This window comes from Saimiri boliviensis, chromosome 3 (genome assembly GCF_048565385.1).
Source record: "Saimiri boliviensis isolate mSaiBol1 chromosome 3, mSaiBol1.pri, whole genome shotgun sequence".
Classification (NCBI taxonomy): domain Eukaryota; kingdom Metazoa; phylum Chordata; class Mammalia; order Primates; family Cebidae; genus Saimiri; species Saimiri boliviensis.
Window position 1 is genome coordinate 145,390,208 of NC_133451.1, and position 26,114 is coordinate 145,416,321.

Below are 26,114 nucleotides of genomic sequence, written 5' to 3' on the forward strand. Positions count from 1 at the left end.
AGTCCCACATTTCTTGAAGATTTTGTTCATTCCTTTTTGCACTTTTTTCTCTGTTCTTGCCTTCTCTTTTTATTTCATTGAGTTGGTCTTCGACCTCTGATATCCTTTCTTCTGCTTGGTCAATTCGGCTGTTGAAGCTTGTGCATGCTTCACGAAGTTCTCGTGTTGCGTTTTTCAGCTCCATCAATTCACTTATTCTCCTCTCTATGCTGTCCATTCTCGTCAGCAGTTCGTCCAATCTTTTTTCAAGGTTCCTATTTTCTTTGCGATGGGTTAGAACATGTTCTTTTAGCTCGTTGTAGTTTCTTACTACCCATCTTCTGAAGTCTGATTCTGTCATTTCATCACCCTCCTTCTCCATCCGGTCTGGTTCCCTTGCTGGTGAGGAGTTGTGATCACTTTTAGGAGGAGAGGTGTTCTGGTTTCGGGAGTTTTCATCCTTTTTACGCTGGTTTCTACCCATTTTTGTGGGTTTATCCACCTGTTGTCTGTCTCTGTCCCAGGGAGTTGGAGCTTTATGATATTCCTCTACTTTCTTAATAAACTTGCTTTCTCTTTACTTTATGGACTCACCCTGAATTATTTCTTGTGCAAGATCCAAGAATCCTCTTTTGGGGTCTGGATCGGGACCCCTTTGCCGTAAGAATAACAGTTCAGAACTTGGATGAGTTTAACAAAGAGCCTCAAATATATAAAGTAACACAAAGCGAAAATTTCAAAACATTCAGTAATTGACTTAGAAAAACCAAAAGCTAATTTACTTACTATAAACTCAAGAAGTTAGAAAAAGAACAAGAGAATAACCAAAAAAAAAGTAGACAAAAAGGCATAATATAGAACAGAAGTCATTAAAATTGAAAATGAAGTGAAGCGAGCTGCCTTTATGGGAAGCAGCTGGAGGGCAGATGGAAGGACAGGAGCCAGATTTACCCTCCTGCAGGAAATGACACCAAACAAACAACACACATATGAAAAAATGAATTTCAAACACTGGACATCAGTAGAGTGATTGCCAAGAGAGAGGAAACAACCAAAATGTAGGTGAGCTCCATTGTCCGGCTCACAGCCTGGAGGGTTCCCAGGCCCCAATGTGGGATCCCTCTGAGATGAGGAGGCAGAGCTGAGTCTAAGGAAAGCCTGAGTGGTTTGAGTTTGCAAGGCAGAGAACCCAAGAGGAAAAACTTGCACAAAGAGTTCTAGAAATTTGCAGAGGACTCCCCTGAAGTCTTTGGCTGAGGTCTGATCAGCATATGGTTGTGAAAAAGCTACCCACATACTTCAAAAGTTCTTTAATATCATAATGACCAATGAAAACCTCTTGATCTTATTCCGGGTTTTAATTTTCTCTTCTATAATATAAGGGGTACAGGAGAGAGTGCTTTTAGGTGTCACTTAGCAATAAAATGCTCTGACCTTTCTACAACCTAGTCCTTTCATTGGATCCTTTTTTGCCCTTTGGGGGAACATACATGAGTATTTTTTGTTCCTAACTTAGGTAAAAGCAAAAGGAATTCAGGCTGTTGCAAGATGGCTTTCACTGTAATGCTGCAGCTCTTCCATCTTTCATGAGTAATTCTGGGTACCATCAAACCTTCCAATCATGACAGAAAAAGTGAGGCTTGGTAGCACACTCACAGAGTTTTCTTCCTTCTGGAATCAAAATAATTTAAAGTCAAGGGCAAAGAATACAAATAAAAGGGAAAGTAAATGTAGATACCATTTTCAATGACTTAACTTTTCTTTCAGCCCGCTTTTCACTTGCAACAGTAAGCCCTGAGGTCTCAGACTTCCTTGTAACTAATTTCTAGAAATATAAGAAGGTTCAGGAAAAAGGTAGAAATTTAGATGATAAAATACTAATTCATTTGTCTTTAATTATTTCATTACAGTCATTAGTGACAAATGTGAGAATCTCAGGTATACATAAGAATATGAATAAACCACAAATCATTCTTACTTAATTTTCCTGACTGATTTTCAGCCTGTTCTAGAAGCGACTATCAAAAAAACACGTTATACATGTAGATAGAATATTTTACAGACTAACACTTTAAAACCACTATGAACATGAAGAACAAACAAAATTTTAGAGGCACTTACAAAGCAAGTTGACTTGGAAAATGTTCTATATTTTTATATTTTTACTATCACTCCCAAGTCAAAGAATGTTAAATGAAACATGAAAAACAGTAGAATTTCCACTTCCCTGACCACGCTGACATTACTGTTTATATCCAGGTGTTTTCGGAGCAGTGTTGCAAAAACGAAACAAACAAACAAAAAAAAACAGAATTGCCTTCAAAGAATACATAGAGTCAAATCTGCTTTAGAGAGGTCATCTTTAAGTAGACAGTGCTGTGACATTTTTGCAACATGAACGGGGCAGACAGGAGAGAAATGGATTGCGAGAACTGAAGAGGCTACTTAGCTCAGGACCTGTGAGGAAGGAGTAAGAAGTTATTCTCTCCTGGGTGTTGGGTGGTAGGAGCTGGCACTTTTGGAGATTTCCCCATTGTCACTACTCAAGCTTGCCGCCAGCTCTGATCAGAGATACCAGCCCACTCCTTGAGGCAGGCTTTACTTAAATATCTTTATGCTTCATAGTTAGCAATGAAAACCTCTCCCGCAACTGAGTTGCCATTGAAACGTGTTTTCTAGGTAGCAGGCCAATATTTATAGACCCTTATGGATTTAACCCCATCTGACAATGTAAGAGGTCTCTCAGCAAAACTTGGTTTCATTTCCAGAGCCAATTATCTAACCTACTTTGCCCAGCTCTGTTCCACACATTCCACCCCAATTCAAAGAAAGCTTTATTTTCACTTTGCTTTATTAATCTGCCGTTCCCTATATATTCATACACCTGGTTTTTCATTGCATGGCTTAGTGTTTCCGTTCTGCACCTTCCTTCCCTGGTTTAACTACACTGGACCACTGTTTGCACTGTATTTTTAATTGCCTGTTTCATTTGTCAGTCTCTCCACCTTAACAGTTTCGAACTCAGGGACTGACTCGTCCCTCTCACTGTGGTGTCCAGTACGCCTCGCATAGTAACTGACATACAGTGGGCATTTATAAACGCTCACTGTGTCACTGAATGAATAAGTAAATTAACTAATTAGCTAATTAATACTCTAGTAAGATCTTATGAAAGATATTTACATCAGTTTCTAAAAGTGAATCTTGCAATTACATGGTAAAAATGACATTATTGTTGTTATTACTATTATTACTACTACCATGATAAGCATGACCGGAAAAGCAAGAGATGAGCATAGACCTTACTCATATCGACAATCCACATGAAAAATCCAAAGAAGAAGATCAAAATTATCTTCCTCAGAAATATTTCCCCCAGATACTTGCTACCCCCAGATTTCATGAGGTTCCTCCCTCATATCCTTCACATTTAGTCCCAAAATGTTTTCAGAGAAGCTTCCTTGATTATCCTTTTAAAAAAAGCAATCTCACCTGCCGCCTCCCCTACACACACACACACACACACACACACACACACACACACCCCTGTAATGAACACATGCTATTGGCTGGAGGCTCACTACTGTCAGCCCTCTCTACGAATTTGCCCTCAACAGAGGAAAGTCATGTCACCAAAGTCACAGTCCCCTTTCCAGGAAACAACTTGCATCCCAATTCTGGTCACTGCCTGAATATAAAGGCCTGGCCTCCATTCCCCAAGTCAAGGCAATCGGAAGGCCCATCCCTGCTTTCCAATTCTCCATGGAGTTGGCAGAAGCCCACCTGTGCCTGCTTTGGACCTCAACTTCTCTGTCTACCCAGCCCTGCTTCCTTCTTCAAAACACTTTAAATAAGCTTCCGGAACTTCAATCTCCATCTCAGTCTTTGCTGCCTGCACATCTGACCTACAGACCCTTCCTTTATTCTGCTTTATTTTTTCTCCATGGCACTGACTACTTGTATCACATATTCATTACTGACCTATTATATATTCATTTTCTACTGTATTATTTGCCCTCTCCCTCCTCCCATCAGATTGTAAGCTCCAGGAGGGCATGATTTTTTTTTTACTTACTGCTGTAACCAGAGGACACTGAAAGCACTATATAGATTTTCATGATAACTATCAAATAAATGAAAGTTGGAGCTTGCAAACTTACAGCCTGTTTAGTCTACTGCTTCTGAACCCCAGGTTTTACTGTCTGCCAGAAATCCAAAGTATCTACCTTGGTATCCATTAATTAAGATCAGAGCAAAAATTAAGAATATTCAAAGGGATTTGCCCTAGCATAATTAGAACTATAGCAGCAAGAGTTAACATTTTCAGGGGAACAACTTCTGTCTCAATTAATTTATATAACTTCGATTATAATAGTCATCTTCAAAATAATGATAGCTAGCATTAGCATAGAGTGCTCTAGGTCACAAAGCTTTACACATATTATTTCATTTAGTTTGATGCTGATGAAACCATGTAAAGGACATAGAATTATTATGCTAGTTTTACTAATGAGGAGACTAAAGCTCTGAGATCTTAAGTGACCTTTTCAATGACACAGCTGGTGAGTGAGTTCCATCCAGGTCTACTGACTCCAAATCCACTGTTCTGTCTCTCAGCACATCACCCTAATAATTCCCTGGGGAGTGACTCCACAAAACTAAAGCTGTCCTATGATACCTATCAGAAAAGCAAAACGTGGGCACTTCAGCAACCCAACTGAAAGACATCCTGTATGTAGCTTGTTCACATTTATTCCAAATATTGTATTTATGTATGCAACATTCATGAGAATTCTGAGTTGTTTTGGTTTCATTTGTGGATTTTTTACATACATATTTGCAATTGGGAATGAATACCATAGATCTTCTGGATAAAGTATACTTCTTATCTATAACTTCTTATAAAATATCTCTGAATATTCATCAACTATCTGCTGTTCTGTTAAAGACACATACCTACTACCTATGAATAAAGTTACTTTTGATTTTGTCAGTGACTTTTATTCTCTCTTTTATATATTTCAAAGGTAAAAATATTAAAAATTCATATAAATTAAAACAAAGAAAATTACATATAGCATTCTCACAAATATATCACATTATCACATTGTATTTGTATATATTCTTCCAATACTCTCTCTTTCTCTCAATATAATACATATTATTTTGTAAATTTATTTTTTCTGAAGTATTTTATGTTCTGATGATATAGAAATGCCATCTTGTCATTTGAACATCTAGAAATCAATTAGAATTTTTAAAAATTTTGAAGTTTTTTATTAACAATGTGATTACATTATAGATAAACAATGTGATTGTCCACAGCAAATAAATAAATAAAAACCTAAAGTTTACACATTACAAACAAAAATAAAGGAAAATATATGTTTACTCCTTTTTCATACCTGATTTCTATTTATTAGGGCACAAGAGAAGGTCCAAAACGTTCACGTCTTATGATGGCCTGTCTTAGTCTGCCTGGGCTGCCATAATAAACAAATACCACAGACCTGTGCAGGTTAAACAACAAAAATTTCTGTTTGCACAGTTTTAGAGGCTAGGAAGTCCAAGATCAAGGTCCAGCAGGGTTTGGTTCTGGTGAGGACTCTCCTCCTGGCTTGTAGATAGCCGTCTTTTTGCTGAGTCCTTGCATGGTAGAAAGAGATGGGGTGATCTCTGTGGTGTCTCTTCTTATAATGACATTATCCTGTTGGATCAGGGCTCTACCCTTATCACCTCACTTAACTTCAATTACCCTCTTTGAGGCTGCATCTCCAAATACAACCACATCATGGGTTAGGTCTTCAATATATACATTTTGGGGGGACCACAGACAGTCCACAACAAGGCCCAAGCCTAAAAATAAGAATAACTCTAAATAATATGCTCTCAAACAAGGATCTTGGGGATGACTGAATATACAGAGTTTAGTACCCCAAATCCATGCTAGGCAAGGCATGCGCCTATCCAGATAGCAGCTAAGGTATGACATAGGTTCCCACAGTATAGTTAACTTAGCTGCTATTAGTAACATTGCTATTAGTGAGTCACTTTATTGCTTAAGTCTCAAATTTCTTATCTGATAAATAGGAATAACATGTTCCTCAAAGGACTAGTGTAAAGATTAAGTGAAGTTATGAGTCCCAACTCTAAAGTTTCCACACAAACCTAATAAATGTTAGTAGAAATGAAGAATGACAAACTGCTCCACCTCACCTCAAAGGATATCCAGCTGTTTGCAGATTTGCTAAGTCCATGCAGTATGCTCCCAGAGTTCTAACCAGTACCAGGGAAAGCTCTGGACTGACTCAATAAACCATGATCATATATTGAACGCATGCTTCCTCTCTGTCAGGCTCTGTACCAGGTAATATACATTTTTAGGTAGGAATTATCAGATTTAAAGTGTTAATTATAGTTGTTATATAATTAGACAAGCACACTAGAGGGCAGCGTCTATTGGTAATGGTTAGTCTTTTAGGGGATTAGAGCTGCAAGTCAGGGTTCTAAGAAGTCAATCACTCTCTTCGATAATTATCAAACCTAGCAATGACCACACCTCCTAAGCACATCTCAGTCCTAAGTTCATTGGTAGTCAGATTTTTCTCACTAATTGCTCAGACTCAAGGAAGAGGAGCTTTGAAGGCTGTGATGAGACTTGAAAAACTCCTTTATATGCTATCAGTATATAAACAAAAACATCACAAAAAATCGTGGCTTTCCTCTGAGCATTATACCAGGTAACAGACCCTAAGCTAGGTTCACCACTTAGGCTATAGCATTCAAATATCATAACTCTGTGAGGCTGGTACTTTCATTTTCTCCATTCTGAAGATGACAAATAAAATAAAATATCATGTGGCATTAAAAGTAACCTGACCAAGTCAAAGGCCAAGAGCTGAGAAGAGTTTCAAACAGTAATTTTTCTAACTCAAAAGCCCATGAATGAGTCTACAACATGTCCAGGAGGGGCAACCCGAAATTAAGAAAGGCTGGTAACTTCGAATTATGAATTGCTGACAAAGGCCTATTCTTCCATGAAATTTCAGTAAAGACTTAGAGGTAGGATATATTAGACTATTCAAACTTGGTATTAGAGCTCTGAAAGGAATGACATAAAACAGCTATTAGAAGCCCAAGTGTAGGCAGGGTGCGGTGGCTCACGCCTGTAATCCCAGCACTTTGGGAGGCTGACGTGGTTGGATCACAAAGTCAGAAGTTTGAGACCAGCCTGGCCAATATGGTGAAACCCCACCTCTACTAAAAAAATAGTACAGAAAATTAGCCGAGTGTGGTGACACACGCCCGTAGTCCCAGCTACTCAGGAGCCTGAAGCAACAGAATTGCTTGAACCTGGGAGGCAGAGGTTGCAGTGAGCTGAGATTGCACCACTGCACTCCATCCTGGGGTACAGGGCAAGACTCCATCTCAGCAAAAAAAAAAAAAAAAAAAAAAAAAAAAAAAAAAAAAAAAGAAAAGAAAAGAAGGCAAAGTGTAAAAGGAAATGAGAATAATTGACTTTTCAGAGCTATTTATTTTCACTCAGAGATACAGTTCATACTAAATCCTTACTTATGCTGGGTATGAAATCATACACATTGTTGAGATCTGAGTCTGATTATGCCTATGGCACTGCACAATGTATTTCATTGTAAACAGAGTAAGTCTGAGTTTGATTTAGAGAAAAACAAAAAGTACCTTAAAAAAAACAACAACACTACATGTGAGGGAAAACACATCTCCTTTGGCCCCTTTCCTCCTGATTGATGAGCATTTTTGCATTTTTCAAAGTCATCAAAGGATTGCTACAAGGCTTACCTTGCCCACATGTCTTTGGATGTATTTTCTAGTGTTACTGAGAAGACGTGTAAAGACAAGGCATTTCTGCCGTGGTGTGGTGTGTCAAACTTGAGTCACTGGACTTGAGAAAAGAAGGCAGAGTTTGTGTTCTATGCTGAAGATAGCCCATGTATTTCTCTCAGGGATGAAAACATTTTTGAGGTTAAAAAACAAATTGGGAGAAAGGGTAAAGAAAAAATAGTTTTTTGTTAATATATAAATATCTACAAAAATCCTATCTTAAAACATCAGTAATACAAGTAAATTAATCTACTAGTAGCAAGATTACCAATCTAATACAAAGTCTATTCATTGCTCATTCATATGGCTCTTCTTTTTCATAAGGTTTTTGCAAGGTGGAATGACATGAAGAATATTGCTTGGATAAATAGATGATGTAACTTTATAAGCATTTCTCAGGTATTCCTTTGCTGCTAGAATTTAAAATGAATCTGCTTACTACCCTGACCTCAGCCACATTAATGAATAATTTCTTTTTTCCTTCCGGTAAGTCTCACAGACTGCTACACCTTTTTTACCCAAGAAGGCCTACTGTATCTGCCTGAAGGAAATAGATTCAGCTATGTCAAAAGTATATCTTTCAAGAACATAATCTTAAAAGTGAATTGTTTTATGGCCAGCGTGGTGGCTCTGGCCCACATCTGTAATCCCAGCACTTTGGGAGGCCTAGATGGGTGGATCATCTGAGATCAAGAGTTTGACACCAGCCTGGCCAACATAGTAAAACCCCGTTTTTACTAAAAACACACACACAAAAAAGCCAGGTGTTGTGGCACTCACATGTAATCCCAGCTACTGGAGAGGCTAGGCGGGAGAATCACTTGAACCTGGGAGGTGGAGATTGCAATGAGCTCAGATGGCACCACTGCACTCCAGCCTGGGAGACAGAGTAAGACTTCGTCTAAACAACAACAACAACAACAACAAAAAGTGAATTGTTTTAAAAATAAAAATGTATGCATTGTATGCATTTTCTTTTTCTTCTGGTCTTCCACCTTATGGTCTTCAGGTCCATTATAATATAGGTTTTAGGGTAATGAGTACATTACACCAAGAGATTTGCTCATATATTTAAAGAAGAAGCATAGGCAGCAAACCACATTGCCATGTATGTACCTATGCAACAATCCTGAATGTTCTTCACATGTACCCCAACACCTAAAGCACAATAAAATATAAAATTTTTTTAAAAAAAAAGGAAAAAAGGGCAGGGCGCGGTGGCTCAAGCCTGTAATCCCAGCACTTTGGGAGGCCGAGGCGGGTAGATCACGAGGTCAAGAGATCGAGACCATCCTGGTCAACGTGGTGAAACCCCGTCTCTACTAAAAATACAAAAAATTAGCTGGGCATGGTGGCACGTGCCTGTAATCCTAGCTACTCAGGAGACTGAGGCAGGAGAATTGTGTGAACCCGGGAGGCGGAGGTTGCGGTGAGCTGATATCGCGCCATTGCACTCCAGCCTGGGTAACAAGAGCGAAACTCCGTCTCAAAAAAAAAAAAAAAAAGGAAAAAAAAAAAAAGCATAGCCTAAACATGCATCATATAAAGGAAACAAAGCAAAGAGAGGCTACAAAAGTAAACAGTTCAGAGTAAATTTTATGCATAAGTACAGAAGCCACCAACAGAAGATGCAGTAAAAACCCTATCCTGTCTTGTCTCCGGTAACTGCTTCCTAGTTATATCTTACCACTACCTTGGACTTGGTGTATGTAGCACAACAAGGCGGCATCTGTCACTGACACAAGTGTATTCCAGCGCATCTAGGAAAAGGGATATGGAATTAGCTGTCTTTCTTCAGCAGTCATAGTTCTGAGTCTCTCTGCCTACCACTTTTCATCTATTTTATTGAAATTCAGTTTTGTGAGCAACTAAACTCTGGCTGAGAGAAATGTTTCTGCAATCCTTTTCAGTATACTCACTTTTCAATGTAATCTCAAACTCTGACTGGGTTACACATTTTAAACCTAATTCCTTAAGATTTATAGTATCTTAAACTTTCTTTAATTCGACTGTCAAATTCTAAGAGGACTGAGATAATTACATTTGCAATGTGTCTAACTTTCATCATAATTATATGCAAAGAGATACTCTCGTTATCAAAAAATGGCTAGATTAATGCCCAGTAGCTGTCAACTCATCTTTTGGGGGTGGGGCAGCAATGCACCATGGTGGTTAGTTTGAGTGGCAAGCTGTCTAATTTATTTCTTCTGAATGAATTACCAGGAATTACAGTAACACAAATATAAAAAGGCTGTGCAAGTGCCAAGTAATTAAGCATGATGATGGAATTACATCAGGCTGCCGTGTGAGGTCTAGGTTTTAGCACAAGAATAGAAAATTGATTTATATTATCTAGATGATCGTGTCTTTACTTTGCATGTCTCTGCTATCAATTTATAATACTTTAGTCTGCTTTTTCCTAAGATTATGCCAGCTAGAAGGCATTTGCTTTAACTTTAGTATTTATAGTCTGTAAATGCACAGAAATTTTCTTGTCTTTTAGAGATATGTAGATAATAGAAAATACTAACTCTTCTCTACCCTGCACAAGTACTTACTATTTGACTGATAAGTGTTTAAATTAAAAATCAGGCTATCAACCTCTATTATATGCCAATATTCTAAATAGAAGTTATAAAATAAATTATTATGAAGATAAAAAGTAGAAGAATAGGGACCCAGTTTGTAAAAGAACAGTGATCTACTGTATCACTGTTCATACATATTTTTGAAGAACAGTGTTTTACTGTATCACTATTCATATTTACTGCATCACTGTTATATATAGGTATTTTAATATCCTTCATGCCCTTTAGGACATTAGTACATTTGTCAGTAGAAACTTGCATATAGGAATGAGTTATTTAAGGAAATCAGCTCTACAGAGCAAGCATCTCTTAAAAAAGCAATAATATCTTGATGTCCAAGTGGCCCCAATTAAAAATAATAGTTACTTATACATTTTGAATACTAATGGCTCTCCTACTCTCCCATTCTCCCACCTACCTTATCCCACAAAAGAATAGTCTTTTGAGAGGTATTATGTATATGTGGGGTATTTTTCTCTTTTAATTTTATTCTCTTTTAATTCTGAATAAAAGGCATAAAGACTTATGTAAAATGGGACGTGTAAGCAGAATATAAAGTCTGCACAACTGTAAGTATTAGAAGCTTCAGGATATGATTTTTCTAATTTTGAAGTTCAGAAACGTAGCAACAAAACCTTGCTTGCGACAGATGAGCAAGTTCCAAAAAAGCATAGATCAGATCAAACGAGAAAGAACATAAAATGACAGTGATATCTCTGTTTCCCAATCTAGAGACATAAAGCTGAGATTTGGTTCTAAAAATTATGAAACTAAATTACAAAAATTCATCTTCTCCTTTCTCCTGGTTTATTTCTCACAGAAAAAAAAAAAAAAAAAAAAAAAAAAAAAAAGCCCTCATCTGGGAGAAATTTCTAGTGCAGAGTATGGAACCTTAGCAAGTTCTAATAGTTTCATGGTTCAGCATGTCACTTTGTCAGGCACTCAGTGTACTCTCTGCTTATTCACTCACAGATACCAATCAAGATGTGTTTCCAGCGAACCTGGGGGTCACCTTGAGTTGTCAACTGCCTGCAGCAAGAATGACAAAAACATTTTCCAGTATTTCACAATTATAATGTTAGACCGTGTCATTTTTAAGTAAAGAAAAAAATTGGAAAACTTAGCAATATACTAGGAAAGGAATGAGTTAAGAGAAAAAATGAAATATGCCCTATTAGGATTAAGAAAACTGGCTCACATTATCCTGAATAAGATAAAGCTAATGGAATAGTATAAATTAGTCCAGTTAACCCTATGCTCTAGGCAAAAACACAGCAAAACAAAAACCTCTGTAAAGAGAAAACTCAGTGTATATTTCTCAAAATCCATTTAGCTCATAATGATTTTTTTGTTGTTTTTATAGTAAACCAGGGAATTGTTCTAACTCAATGAAAACTAAAAAAAAACAAGCTAAGAGAGCAATCACACATACAAAATATTTGAATGTTAAACACATGGAGATGTTTGACTTCATTTTAAAGGAGTCAAAACCTTCTTGAGGCGCATATAATAATATGTCTTAAGCCCCACTAGACTCAGTAATTCCAGCTTTGAAATTTAAGAATGTGCCTGAAGATCTAGCAACAATTAGACTCTCCACAGTGTCCAAATAAATAAATAGGAACTTATTGAGTTCTGGAATAGCCATAAAAATGGAACACTCTGAAACTATTTTAAAAAATCATGTGGCAGAAGTTTATTTATTATAAAAGAAAGATCTTCAAGATTAAAATAGAAATTTGACACAGCTATTTTATGTGTCATTTTTGGGTATGGCCATTTTTTCCCAGTGTAACTGAGGGAAAACTGAGAAACAAAACTCTACATTTAAGGTGTACAACAAAGGTGTCCAATCTTTTGGCTTCCCTGGGCCACACAGGAAGAATTGTCTTGGGCCACACATAGAATACACTAACACTAACGACAGCTATGAGCTTAAAAAAAATTGCAAAAGAAAAATCTCATATGTTTTAAGAAAGTTTACAAATGTGTGTTGAGCCACATTGAAAGCCTTCCAGGGCTGCATGTAGCCCACAGGTGGTGGGTTGGACAAGCTTGGTGTATAACAGAATGCTGTAACCCAGTACTGCCATTTCTCTAAGAGAAAGAAAAGGAGATATGTTTTCAATTATTATTTCTTCTTTTCTCATTCCTCCTCTGCCCCTGTTCCCCACTTCCTACCTCACTCTTTAGAAATGCAATTAGAATCTCTACCTCCCCTTCATCAGACATCCCCTACAGGACAAGCTCATCTAACTGCATGCATATCTAGAAGCCCCAGAGTTCGAAATCTCTCCCACCAGAAGAGACAAGAGTCAATTTACAACTTAAATATGCCCACAGGAAACTCTCTCCTATCTGGAGAGTATCTCAAGACCACAGCCACCTTACAGTCTAGCTCTGCCCATGATGGCACCAGCTCAACCACTGGGTAGATAAGGCAACCGAGCAAGTCACCTAGACACCCAGCCGCTCCTTCCCTGCACGCCATTCATGCCAAGCTCCTTTTTAAAAGCTGACTTTCTGCCCCAAAAGTGAAGCCGTGCCTTTAAAGGCAGGAGCCTGGACTTATTTCCATAAGCTAAGTTTTCATTAAAAAGTCACTTTCTTTATATCAGACCTCGCTCTTAACTTGACTTGGCAAGCATCAAGGGACTGAATCTCCAATCGAGTTACAACGCTTTGATACATGTAAATATTGTGAAGTGATATCACAATATTGTGAAGTTAGGCAACACCTCCAACACTTCACATAGTCTTTGCTGTGTGATAAGAACATTTAAGGCCTCTCTTTTAACATATTGCAAGTATACAATACTGACAGTTCCCTACTTATAATTTTTCAATTTTAAGATGGTGCAAAAATCAAAGTCAGTAGAAACTGCATTTTAAGTAACCATATAACCATTCTGTTTTTCACTTTCAGCATAGTATTCAATAAATTACATGAGATATAGAGCACTTTATTATTAAATAGGCTTTGTATTAGGTGGTTTCACCCAAGTAGCTAATATAAATGTTCTGAGCATATGTAGAGTAGGTTAGGCTAAGCTATGATGTTCTGTAGCCTAGGTGTATTAAATGGGTTTTTAAGTTACAAGTTTGTCAAACCCATGGCCCATAGGCAACATTGACACAGTACAGCTTTGAAAGAGGCCCAACATAGATTTGTAAACTTTCTTGAAACATGAGATTTTTTGGTGACTTTTTTTTAGTTCATCAACTATCATTAGTGCTAGTGTATTTTATGTGTGGCCCAAAACAATCCTTCCAGTGTGGCCCAGGGAAGCCAAAAGATTGGACACTCCTGAGTTACAATATCTTCAACTTACATTCAATCTTTTGAGATGTGATCCCACAAAGGAACATCTGTAGAGTATTATTAACTATTGTCATCATGCTACATGTTAAATTCCCAGAACTTACTCATCTTATAAGTGAAAGTTTGTAATCCTTGACCAACACCATTTGGGGGATATTACATGGCCCTAAACAAATAATTTTAATTTCATCTTTGTAAAAAATCCATCATATATATGATCAAAACTTTACCTTATCCCTGGCATTCACCCCTCCTGAGCCTACAAAGAAGGTGTAAGGTGTTAGGCAATCTTATTCAACATAGGACTGCAAGTCCTGGCAAGAGCAGTCAGGTCAGAGAAAGAAATAAAGGGCATCCAAATCAGAAAAGAAGAATTACTACCTCTATGGAAAACAGTATGGAGATTTCTTTAAAAACTAAAAGTAGATCTATCATTCAATCCAGCAGTCCTGCTACTGGGCATCTACCTAAACAAAAAGATATCATCTTACTCCTACAAGAATGATCATAATTAAAAACTCAGAAAACAATACATGTTGACCTGGATGTGGTGAAAGTGGTATGTTTATACACTGCTGGTGGGAATGTAAAATAGCACAACATCAGTGGAAAACAGTATAAAGATTTCTTAAAGAACTAATAGTAGATTTATCATTTGATCTAGAAATCCCACTACTGGGTATCTACCCGAAGGAAAAGACATCATTATATGAAAAAGACACAGTGGGGTGCTGGGCCAAGATGTCTAAATAGGAACAGCTCCAGAGCACAGCTCCCAGTGAGAGCAATGCAGAAGGCAAGTGATCTCTGCATTTCCAACCAAGATACCAGGTTCATTTCAATGGGACTGTTTGCACAATGGGTGTAGCTCAAGGAGAGCAAACCAAGGCAGGGCGGGGCACTGCCTCACCCAGAAGTGAAATTGGCAGGCAGATCAGGGGTTTTTCTCCTCTAGCACTCTGGTTCAGATACTGTGCCTCTCTCATGGCCTTTGCAACCCACAGATCAGAAGATCTCTGACAGGCTGAAAAGCACCAAGAGTTACCAGCACAGATCTGAGTGGTAGCTCCAACCAGCACCACAGGTTTTCGGCATAGATCTGAGTGGACATTTTGACTAGCGCCAAGAGTGCCTGCGGGATGGAGCTTCCCACTGCCCAGAAACAGGGGGAGCTGAAAGCAGCGAGACAGGTGATACAGCTTGGTGGGTTCCACCCCCACAAAGACCAGCAAACTGAAGCCCTCTTGCTTGAGAGTTTCACAGCCAGCACATCAGTTCAAGCTCGACCTGGGACAATCAAGTTCAGAGTGGGGAAGGGTGTCTGTCATTGCTGAGGCAGTTCTAATCTTACCTGAGTAAACAAAAGCCAGAGGAAGCTTACACAGCAGCTGGACTGAGCCCATGGCAGCCCAGCAGCACCTCTGCAGGCAGACAAGGGACAGATTGCCTCCTCAAGAGGCTAGGTGACCTCTGTGTTACCAAAGAGACATCTCATACAGGAGAGCTCTGGCTGACACCTGGCAGATACTCTTCTGGGATGAAGTTACCAGAGGAAAGATCAGGCAGCAATCCTTGCTGTTTGTCAGCCCCTGCAGGTGATTCCCAGGCAAGCAAGGTCTGAAGTGGACCTCCAGCAGTCCTACAGCAGAAGGGCCTGACTGTTAGAAGGAAAACTAAAGAAAAAAAGAAATAGCTTCAACACCAACAGAAAGGACATCCACTCAGAGACTCCATCCGAAATCACCAACCTCAAAGATCAAAGGTAGATAAATCCATGAAGATGGGAAGAAACTAGCATAAAAAGAATGAAATCATCAAAGGCCAGAATGCCTCTCCTTCTCCAAGGGATCACAACTCCTCACCAGCAAGGGAACAAAACAGAATAGAGAATGAGTCTGATGAATTGACAGAAGCAGACTTCAGAAGGTGGGTAATAACAAACTTCTCTGAGCTAAAAGCACGTGTCTTAAATCAATGCAAAGAAACTAAAAACCTTGAAAAAAAGTTAGATGAAATGCTAACTAGAATTACCAGTTTGGAGAAGAACATAAACCAATTGATGGAGCTGAAAAACACAGCACAAGAACTTTGCAAAGCATACACAAGTTTCAATAGCTGAATTGACCAAGCAGAAGAAAGGATATCAGAGATTGAAGATCAACTAAATGAAATAAAACAAGAAGGCAGGATCAGAGAAAAACGAGTGAAAAGAAATGAACAAGGCACCAAGAAATATGTGATTATGTGAAAAAAAAAAAAACCCTAATCTACGCTTGATGGATGTACCTGAATGTGATAGGGAGAATGAATCCAAGCTGGAAAACACTCTTCAGGATATTATCCAGGAGAACTTCGCCAACATAGCAAGGCAGGACAACATTCAAATCCAGGAAATACAGAGACCACCACAAAGATATTCCTCAAGAAGAGCAACCCCAAAGCACACAATCGTCAGATTCACCAGGGGTGAAATGAAGGAAAAAATGCTAAGGGCAGCCAGAGAGAAAGGTCAAATCATCCACAAAGGGAAGCCTGTCAGACTCACAGTGGATCTCTTGGCAGAAACCTTACAAGCCAGAAGAGAGTGGGAGCCAATATTCAACATACATAAAGCAAAGAAACTTCAACCTAGAATTTCATATGCAGCCAAACTAAGCTTCATAAGTGAAGGAGAAATAAAATCCTTATGGGCAAGGAATTTCTAAGAGATTTTGTCACCACCAGGCCTGCCTTACAAGAGCTCTTGAAAGAAGCACTAAACATGGAAAGGAAGAACCAGCACCAGTCACTGCAAAAGCATATCAAATGGTAAAGACCAATGATGTGATGAAGAAACTGTGCCAACTAATGGCCAAAACAACCACCTAGTAACAAAATGGCAGGATTAAATTCACACATAACAATATTAACATTAAACATAAATGGCCTAAATGCCCGAATCAGAAGACACAGACTGGCAAACTAAACAAAAAGTCAAGACCCATAGGTGTGCTGCATTCAGGAGATCCATCTCACATGCAAAGACATACATAGACTCAAAATAAAGGATGCAGGAAGATGTACCAAGCAAATGGAGAGCAAAAAAAAAAGCAGGGGTTGCAATTATAGTCTCTGATAAAATGGATTTTAAACCAACAAAGATCAAAAGAGACAAAGAAGGGCATTACATAATGGTAAAAAAGATCAATGCAACAAGAAGGGCTAACTATCCTAAATATAAATGCACCCAAAACAGGAGCACCCAGATACATAAAGCAAGTTCTTAACAACCTACAAAGAAACTTAGACTCCCACAAAATGAGAGTGGGAGATTTTAACAATCCGTTGTCAATATTAGACAGATCAACAATACAGAAAATAAACAAGGATATCCAGGACTTAAATGCAGATCTGGACCAAGCAGACCTCATAGACCTCTACAGAATTCTCCACCCCAAATCCACAGAATATACATTCTTCTCAGCACCACATCACACCTACTCTAAAATTGACAACATAATTGGAAGTAAATCACTCCTCAGCAAATGCAAAAGAATAGAAATCATAACAAACAGTCTCTCAGACCACAGTGCAATTAAATTAGATCTCAGGATTAAGAAACTCACTCAAAACCACACAACTACATGGAAACTCAACAACTGGTTCCTGAATGACTGCTGGATAAACAATGAAATGAAGGCAGAAATAGAGACGTACTTTGAAACCAATGAGAACGAAGACACAACATACCAGAATCTCTGGGACAAACTTCCCCCCAGCAGTGTCTGAAGGAAAATTTATAGCACTAAATGCCCACATGAGAAGCGAGGAAAGATCTAAAACTGACACCCTAACAACACAATTGAAAGAGCTAGAGAAGCATAATCAAAAAAATTCAAAAGCTAGCAGGAGACTAAGATCAGAGCAGAACTGAAGGAGACAGACACAAAAAACTCTTCAAAATGTCAATAAATCCAGGAGCTGTTTTTTTCAAAAGATCCACAAAATAGACTACTAGCCAGACTAATAAAAAAGAAAAGAGAGAATAATCGAGTAGATGCAATAAAAAAAAAATGGTAAAGGGATATCACCACTGATTCCACAGAAATACAGTCCACCATCAGAGATTACTACAAACAATTCTGTGCTCATAAACTAGTAAATCTTGAAGAAATGGATAAATTTCTGGACACTTACACCCTCCCAAGATTAAATGAGGAAGATCATGAATCCCTGAATAGACCAATAACAAGGGCTGGAGTTGAAGCAGCAATTTATAGCCTACCAACCAAAAAAAGTCCAGGTCCAGATGGGCTCACAGCCAAATTCTACCAGACGTACAAGTAGGAAGTGGTACCATTCCTTTCAAAACTCTTCCAAACAATACAAAAAGAGGGAATCCTCCCTAACTCATTTTATGACACCAACATAATCCTGATACCAAAACCTGGCAGAGACACAACCAAAAAGGAAAACTTCAGGCTAATATCCATGATGAACATAGATGCAAAAATCTTCAATAAAATACTGGAAAACTGAATGCAATAGCACATGAAAAAGCTTATTCATCACAATCAAGTAGGCTTCATCCTGGGGATGCAAGGTTGGTTCAACATATGCAGGTCTATCCACATAATCCACCACATAAACAGAACCAAAGACAAAAACCACATGATTATCTCAATAGATGCAGTGAAGGCCTTCAATAAAATTCAACAGCCTTTTATGCTAAAAACTCTCAATAAACTAGGTATTGATGGAACATTTCTCAAAATAATAAAACCTATTTATGACAAACCCACAACCAATATCAAACTTAATCGGCAAAAACTGAAAGCATTCCCTTTGAAAACTGGCACTAAAAAAGGATGCCCTCTCCCACCATTGCTATTCAATATAGTATTGGAAGTTCTAGCCAGAGCAATCAGGCAAGAAAAAGAAATAAAGGGTATTTGATTAGGAAAAGAGGAAGTCCAATTGTCTCTATTTACAGATTACATGATTGTATATTTAGAAGACCCCATTGTCTCAGCTCAAAATCTCCTTAAGCTGATAAGCAACTTCAGCAAAGTGTCAGGATACAAAATCAATGTACAGAAATCACAAGCATTCCTATACACTAATAACAGACAAACAGAGAGCCAAATAATAAGCAAACTCCCATTCACAATTTCTACAAAGAGAATAAAATACCTAGGAATACAACTAACAAAGGATGTGAAGGACCTCTTCAAGGAGAACTACAAACCATTGCTCAAGGAAGTAAGAAAGGACACAAACAGATGGAAAAACCTTCCTTGCTCATGGTTAGGAAGAATCAATATTATGAAAATGGCCACACTGGCCAAAGTAACTTATAGATTTAATGCTATCTCCATCAAGCTACCATTGACCTTCTTCACAGAACTGGAAAAAAATAACTTTAAACTTCATATGAAACCAAAAGAGAGTCTGCATAGCTAAGACAATCCTAAGCAAAAAGAACAAAGCTGGAAGCATCATACTACCTGATTTCAAACTTTACTACAAGGCTACAGTAATCAAAACAGCATGGTACTGGTACCAAAACAGAGATATAGACCAACAGAACAGAACAGAGGCCTCAGAAGTAATGCCAGACATCTACAACAATATCACCTTTGACAATCCTTACAAAAACAAGCAATGGGGAAAGGATTCTCTGTTTAATAAATGGTGTCGTGAAAACTGGCTAGCCACATGCAGAAAGCTGAAACTGGACCCCTTCCTGACACCTTACATTAAATTAATTCCAGATGAATTAAAGATTTAAACATAAGATGTAACACCATAAAAACCCTGGAAGAAAACCTAGGCAATACCACTCAGGGCATAGGCATAGGCAAGGACTTCATGACTAAAACACCACAAGCAATGGCAACAAAATCCAAAATAGTCAAATGGGATCTACTTAAACTTAAGAGTTTCTGCACAGAAAAAGGAAGAATCATTAGAGTGAACTGACAACCAACAGAATGGGGAAAACTTTTTGCAGTCTACTCATCTGAAAAAGTACTAATAACTAGAATCTACAAAGAACTAAAGAGATTTATAAGAAAAAAAACAAAAGTAGGCAAAGGATATGAACAGAAACTTTTGAAAAGAAGACATTTATGAGGCCAGCAAACATATGAAAAAATGCTCATCATCACTGGTCATTAGAGAAATGCAAATCAAAACCACATTTGGATAACATCTCATGCCAGTTAGAATGGTGATCATTAAAAAAATCTGGAGACAACAGATGCTGGAGAGGATGTGGATCATCTGTTGGTGGGAGTGTAAATTAATTCAACCATTGTGGAAGACAGTGTGGTGATTCCTCAAGGATCTAGAAATAGAAATAGCATTTGACCCAGCAATCCCATTACTGGGTATATATCCAGAGGATTATAAATTGCCCTATTATAAAGACACATGCACACGTATGTTCATTGTGGCACTGTTTACAATAGTATGTTCATTGTGGCACTGTTTACAATAGCAAAGACCTGGAACCAACCCAAATGCTCATGAATGATAGACTACACAAGGAAAATGTGGCACATATACACCATGGAAGACTATACAGTCATAAGAAAGGATGAGTTCATGTCCTTTATACAGACATGGATGAATCTGGAAACCATCATTCTCAGCAAACTGACACAAGAACAGAAAAACAAACCGCATGTTCTCACTCATAGGCGACTGTTGAACAATACGAACACATGGGCACAGGGAGGGGAGCATCGGGCACAGGGAGGGGAGCGTTACACACTGGGGTCTGTTGGGGGGGTGGGGATTAGGGGAGGGACAGCAGGGGGTGGGGAGGTTGGGAAGGGATAACATTGGGAGAAATGCCTGATGTAGGTGACTGGGGGATGGAGGCAGCAAACCATCATGGCATGTGTGTACCTATGCAACAATTCTGCAAGATCTGCACATGTACCCCAGAGCTTAAAGTACAATTAAAAAAAGACACAAGAACATATATGATTACTGCATCCCAATTCACAGTTGCACAGCTATAGAATAATCTAAGTGCCCATCAACCAATGAGTGGATAAAGAAAATGTGATATATACACACCATTGAATACTACTCAGCCATAAAAGGAATGAAATAATGTCTTTTGCAGCAACTTAGATGGAGCCGGAGGCCATTATTCTAGGTGAATTAACTCAGGAATGAAAAACCAAACACTGTATGTTCTCACTTATAAGTAGTAGCAAAGCTATAAATACACAAAGGCAAATAGAGTGATATAACAGACTTTGGAAACTCAGAATGAGGAGGGTGAAAGAGGGGTGAGGGATGAAAAACTACGTATTGGCTACAATGTGCACAACTCAGGCAGGGGTTGGGGGTGCACTAAAATCTCAGAATTCACTGCTATGTAATTCAACCATGTAACCAAAAGCCACGTGTACCCCAAAAGCTATCCAAATAAGAAAAAAAAATTTTAAATGTATTAATAAGTGCATAATTCTCTAACACAAAAGAATAAAACTTCTGTACACCACTAGCAGAGTGTCCTAAAAGAAACAGGCAGCTGGGAATATACAGTATTTGAGTGTGTGAGAGTCAAAATATCCTCACCCACAGAAGAACACCATGAATTAGAAACAAGTTACGTAACTAGTTTTATGTGACATTCTAAGTTGTCACATATAACATGTGTTACATGATTTTATATATATATATATATATATATATATATATATATATATATATATATATAAAATAAATTGTCAGTATAAATTACCAGAATTGGCCCAAGAAAAAGTGAACAAAAATAAAAAACCTAATTATAAAAAAAGAAATTGTAAAAGGCTAACTACCAAAACTTTGTAACAAACATCATACTTAACAGAGAAACTGTAGACATATTTTTTAAGACTAAGAAAAAAATATTAGCTATGACATACTGTACAATTTCTCCTTAAAACAATAAAGTGAAGACAAAGAAATAAAAATTTTGATTTGTTAATATTATTTTTGATTGACAAATTATAATTATATACATTTATGGGATACAATGTGATGTTTTGCTATATGAATACAATGTGGAATGATTAAACCAAACTAACATATCCATCACCTTGATTACCATTATTTTTTATGGTGAGATATTTCAAATTTGTTCTTAGTTATTTTGAGACATATAATACATTATTACTGGTTATAGTCATCCTGCTATGCAATAGATTTCAAAATCTCTTCCTCCTCTCTATCTGAAACTTTGTACCCTTTGATCAACGACTCCCCATTCCCTCGCTCTCCCACACCCCACCGTCTGGAAACAACCATCCTATCTCCTTCTTCTATGAGATCAACTTTTTTAAATTCCACATATATTTATCTTTCTGTTCCTCCCTTAGTTCACTTAGCATTGTGTTCTCCAGATTCATCTATGTTGATTCAAATGATAGGATTTCCCCTTTTTAAATGTTTAATCGTGTTCCATAGTGTATATACACATTTTCTTTATTAATTTATCCCTTAATGGACACTTAGGTTGATTCTGTATTTGGCTACTGTGAAAATACTGCAACTCCATGGGAGTACACATGGGAACAACGTGTATCTGTGAATTCCACATTGATTTCAGTTCCCTTGGATAGATACCCAGACATAGGATTGCTGAATCACATGGCAGTTCTATTCTTAGTTTTTTGAGGAGCCTCCATAGCATTTTTCATAATGGCTGTACTAATTTACATTTCCACTAATGATATACAAAAGTTTCCTTTCTCCATAAAATCAAAAACATTTATCTTTCACCTTTTTGATAAAAGCTGATCTAATAGGTTTAAGATAATACCTCATAGTGGTTTTAGTTTGCATGTCCCTTATTATTAGTGATGCTGAGCATTTTTTCACATACCTGTTGACCATCTGTATGTCTTCTTTTTAGAAATGCCTGTTCAGGTCTTTTGTTCATTTTTTAACATTATTGGGTTGTTGAAGTTCCTTAAATATTTTGAATATTATCCCCTTATCAGATGTATGGTTTGCAAATATTTTCTTCCATTTTGTAGGTTGTTTCTTCACTTTATTCACTGTTCTCTTTGCTGTGAAGAAGCTTTATAGTTTAACGCTATCCCATTGTCCATTTGTGCTTTTATTATCTGTGCTTTCTGGGTTTTTCCCTTCCTTCTGCTGACTTTGAGCTTATTTTGTTCTTCCCTTCTAGTTCATTGAAATATAACATATAGTTGTTTATTGGAGATATTTTTATATTTTTAAATGCCTGTTTTCAATAGGCATTTACTGCTATAAGTTTTCCTTGTAGACCTGTCTGCTGTATTCCATAAGTTTCCCAGAGTTTGGGGTGTGGGGCTGAATAGTCCACTCTCTAATCACGTAGATGATTCTGCAGCAACCATTCCCATCCAGAAGCTATGCCAGAAATCCCAGCCATTAGCTGTGTCTTTGGCATACAAAAAGATGCTTACTATTTCAGAGATCTCAAGGATTTTAGTAACTGCATGCCAAAAGACATATATCTTGTTATAAATCACAATATCACAGCAATAAATAAGAAGTATCACAGAAAAAATGAGTCAGAAAGTCTTCTCAAACACACACACACATATACACAAAGAAAACGAACAGTGTATCTGACTCTATCAAAATTTAAAACATGTGCATGTCGGAAGACCAGAAGACAACATATAAAAAATCAAAATATAACCAATGAGCAAGAAAAAACTAATTGCTTCACCCAAAGCAAACAATAGATAATTTTCTAAGATATTAAATGACTAGTCTAAAAGTTATGAAAAAGATAAACAAAATATGAGCAAAGATAATAAAAGAGGAAAATTCACAGAAACAATTCAAATGATTCATAAACATATAAAATGATGTTCAACCCTCTGATTAAAAGCTAAATGAAAATTAAATAACAGCGGGATAACACTTTGCACCCATTTGATTTGCAATACTATCTGAAACTATCAAATGTTGGTGAGATTGTGAGCAATCAGATATCCCCAAGGACTGCTAGTGGATGTTGAAAGTGTAAATTAAAGAAGTCATTTCAGCTATCTTTATGAAAGTATTAGAATTGAAAATACCCAGTGAACCAAAAGTTTCAGTTCTAGATATCAATGTTTTTGAAAAAGAAGCCTCAGATGGGCCCAGGGTTTAAAACACAAAAACACTTCATTTCCATTTTCTTTCTGTAACTTTAAAACGTTGGAAATGTCCAGCAACAGGGGAATGGATAAATAAGATGTGATACATTTATAGAATAGAGCACTGACATAGTTTGGATAGTTGTCCTAGCCTAAATCTCATGCTGAAATGTAATCTCCAGTGCTAGAGGTGGGACCTGGTGGGAGGTATTTGGATCATGAGGAAGGATCCCTCATGAATGGTTTGGGCCATCCCCTTGGTGACGTGAGCTCTCACTCTGAGTTCACATGAGATATAATTGTTTAAAAGTATGTCACACCCAACATACTTTATCACAGTCAACTTGCTTTCCAGATTGGGTGGGCCTGTTCCCCCTTTGCCTTCTGCCATAACTGAAGGCTCCCTGACGCTTCACCAGACGCTGAGCAGATGCCAGCACCATGCTTCCTATAAAGCTCAAAGAACCATGTGCCAATTAAACTTCTCTTCCTTATAAATTACCAAAGCCCAGATAGATCTTTATAGTAATGCAAGAACAGCCTAATACAAGCAATTAAGAGAAATAAAGTAGATTTTTGTGTATAAATCTATCATCTGTAAAATGGACCATTGATTAGACAAAGCCAACAATGAAGTAAAACATACATATGAAGTATTCCATCAAAATAAGAAATACACAGGATTGCAGCAAAATCCGAAGCAGCTTCTACTATTAGCATTTGAGTGGGGCCTTCAAGTAAGTGTCAGATAGGTTGCTATCTACTGAGCCTTATGAGTACAGCACCTGGGTACCCAACATATTTTTAGTACATGTTCTACTTTGTATAAGACGAGAACATTTTACTTTTAAAGCCACCGTAGGAGCGAGCTTGAGCTCCCATCTTTTTGGCAATGTCAATACGATGCCTCTACTTAAGATCAGAGGCCATCTATTCTGAAAACACCATCTGCCTTCTTCCTACTCTTCTTGTCCCCTAGCCTGACCTTTCCCAGCTGCTTCATCTTCCCATCCTCTCCCTTAAGCACCCTATTTCAGGTGAAATAAGAAGAGAAATATTTTGTAAGAGAGTTGGTGATGAGAAAGCAATTCTTTTTCTGCCCCTCTTCCTATCATATAATATATAATGATATATACATATATAATATATATAACAAGAAGCATTTCACAAAGCAACAGAACATCACATCACGGAATTTTATAAAGCAAGGTCATATTCTATTTTCAAAACCATGTAGAGTGACATTTGTCAATTTGTAGAAGCCCCCCTCCACCTTGAGCCAGAGTCCTCTCCCCATTTGTACCTTCCTCCTCTTCCAAAATCGCAGAGGCCACCTGAGACACTAGACATATATCAATCATCCTAAGTTCCACAAAGACTTGTCCAAATCCAACATTGGTTTGTCCTTTCTAGAATTTGCTTTTTATTTTTATTTGGAATAATATTAATTTATCACATGCATTTATTGTCTCCTTTTTTTCAAGTAAAGAAAAGGGGCCATAATCATATTTTTACCTAAGTACAAGTTTAAGATGAAATGAAGAATCAGTACAACAAAGACTTCTTAGCAGAGGTAAGCTAAGGGTAGGGGCTTGTGCAGAAATAAGAGAATATGTAATCCCATTTTGACACAAGCTCATGAATCCAGAATCAATACACTGAAATAAAGTCAGATCATCAGTTTCCTTTGTAAACTTGAACTTAACTAAATGATTTGGATGAAATTAAACATAAAATTTTGGCTCTGAAACCACATTATGTAAACAATATTTCATATAGCAACAGAACATCAAACCAGGTAATTATACAAAGTGAAGAAAGCGTTTTCATGTGTTCAGAAATGTTTTGCATTAGTCTCAACATTTCCTACCTTCCCACAAAGAAATTAACATTTGGAAATGGTATTAAATTATTTAGTATTACTTGAGATCGAGCCCCATTTTGTTAGCACTTGAAAATTAAATGTGTAGCTAAGATGACCTGCATTTATGCTGATATTTATGTTATGCAGAACACATGATGTTTTGCCTAATAGCCCGATATGTTGTTCTTTGTCAATTTACTTAATCTATTTACACCTTTTCCCTGGCCAAAACCTCTCATATATATAATAACTCCTGTTTACTCAACTGACTATGGAGCTGACTTGATCATAGATTTGGCAGGCAACTGGCCCTTCTGTCCTTCCCTGAGATCACCTTATACTTCCTCCAATGAGAGTTGCAACAACTTGTTTCCTAGGAA

At 37.5% G+C, this 26,114-nt stretch overlaps 1 long non-coding RNA gene across 1 annotated transcript; it reads right to left on the bottom strand.

The window, feature by feature from the left end:
• Positions 1 to 4,969: 4,969 nt before the first annotated feature.
• On the bottom strand, positions 4,970 to 26,114 carry LOC104651398 (uncharacterized). Its single transcript, XR_744871.2, has 4 exons — positions 26,001 to 26,114; positions 20,818 to 20,962; positions 7,798 to 7,900; positions 4,970 to 5,625 (listed from the first exon to the last, which is right to left on the bottom strand). It is a non-coding gene; the product is annotated as an uncharacterized LOC104651398 (long non-coding RNA).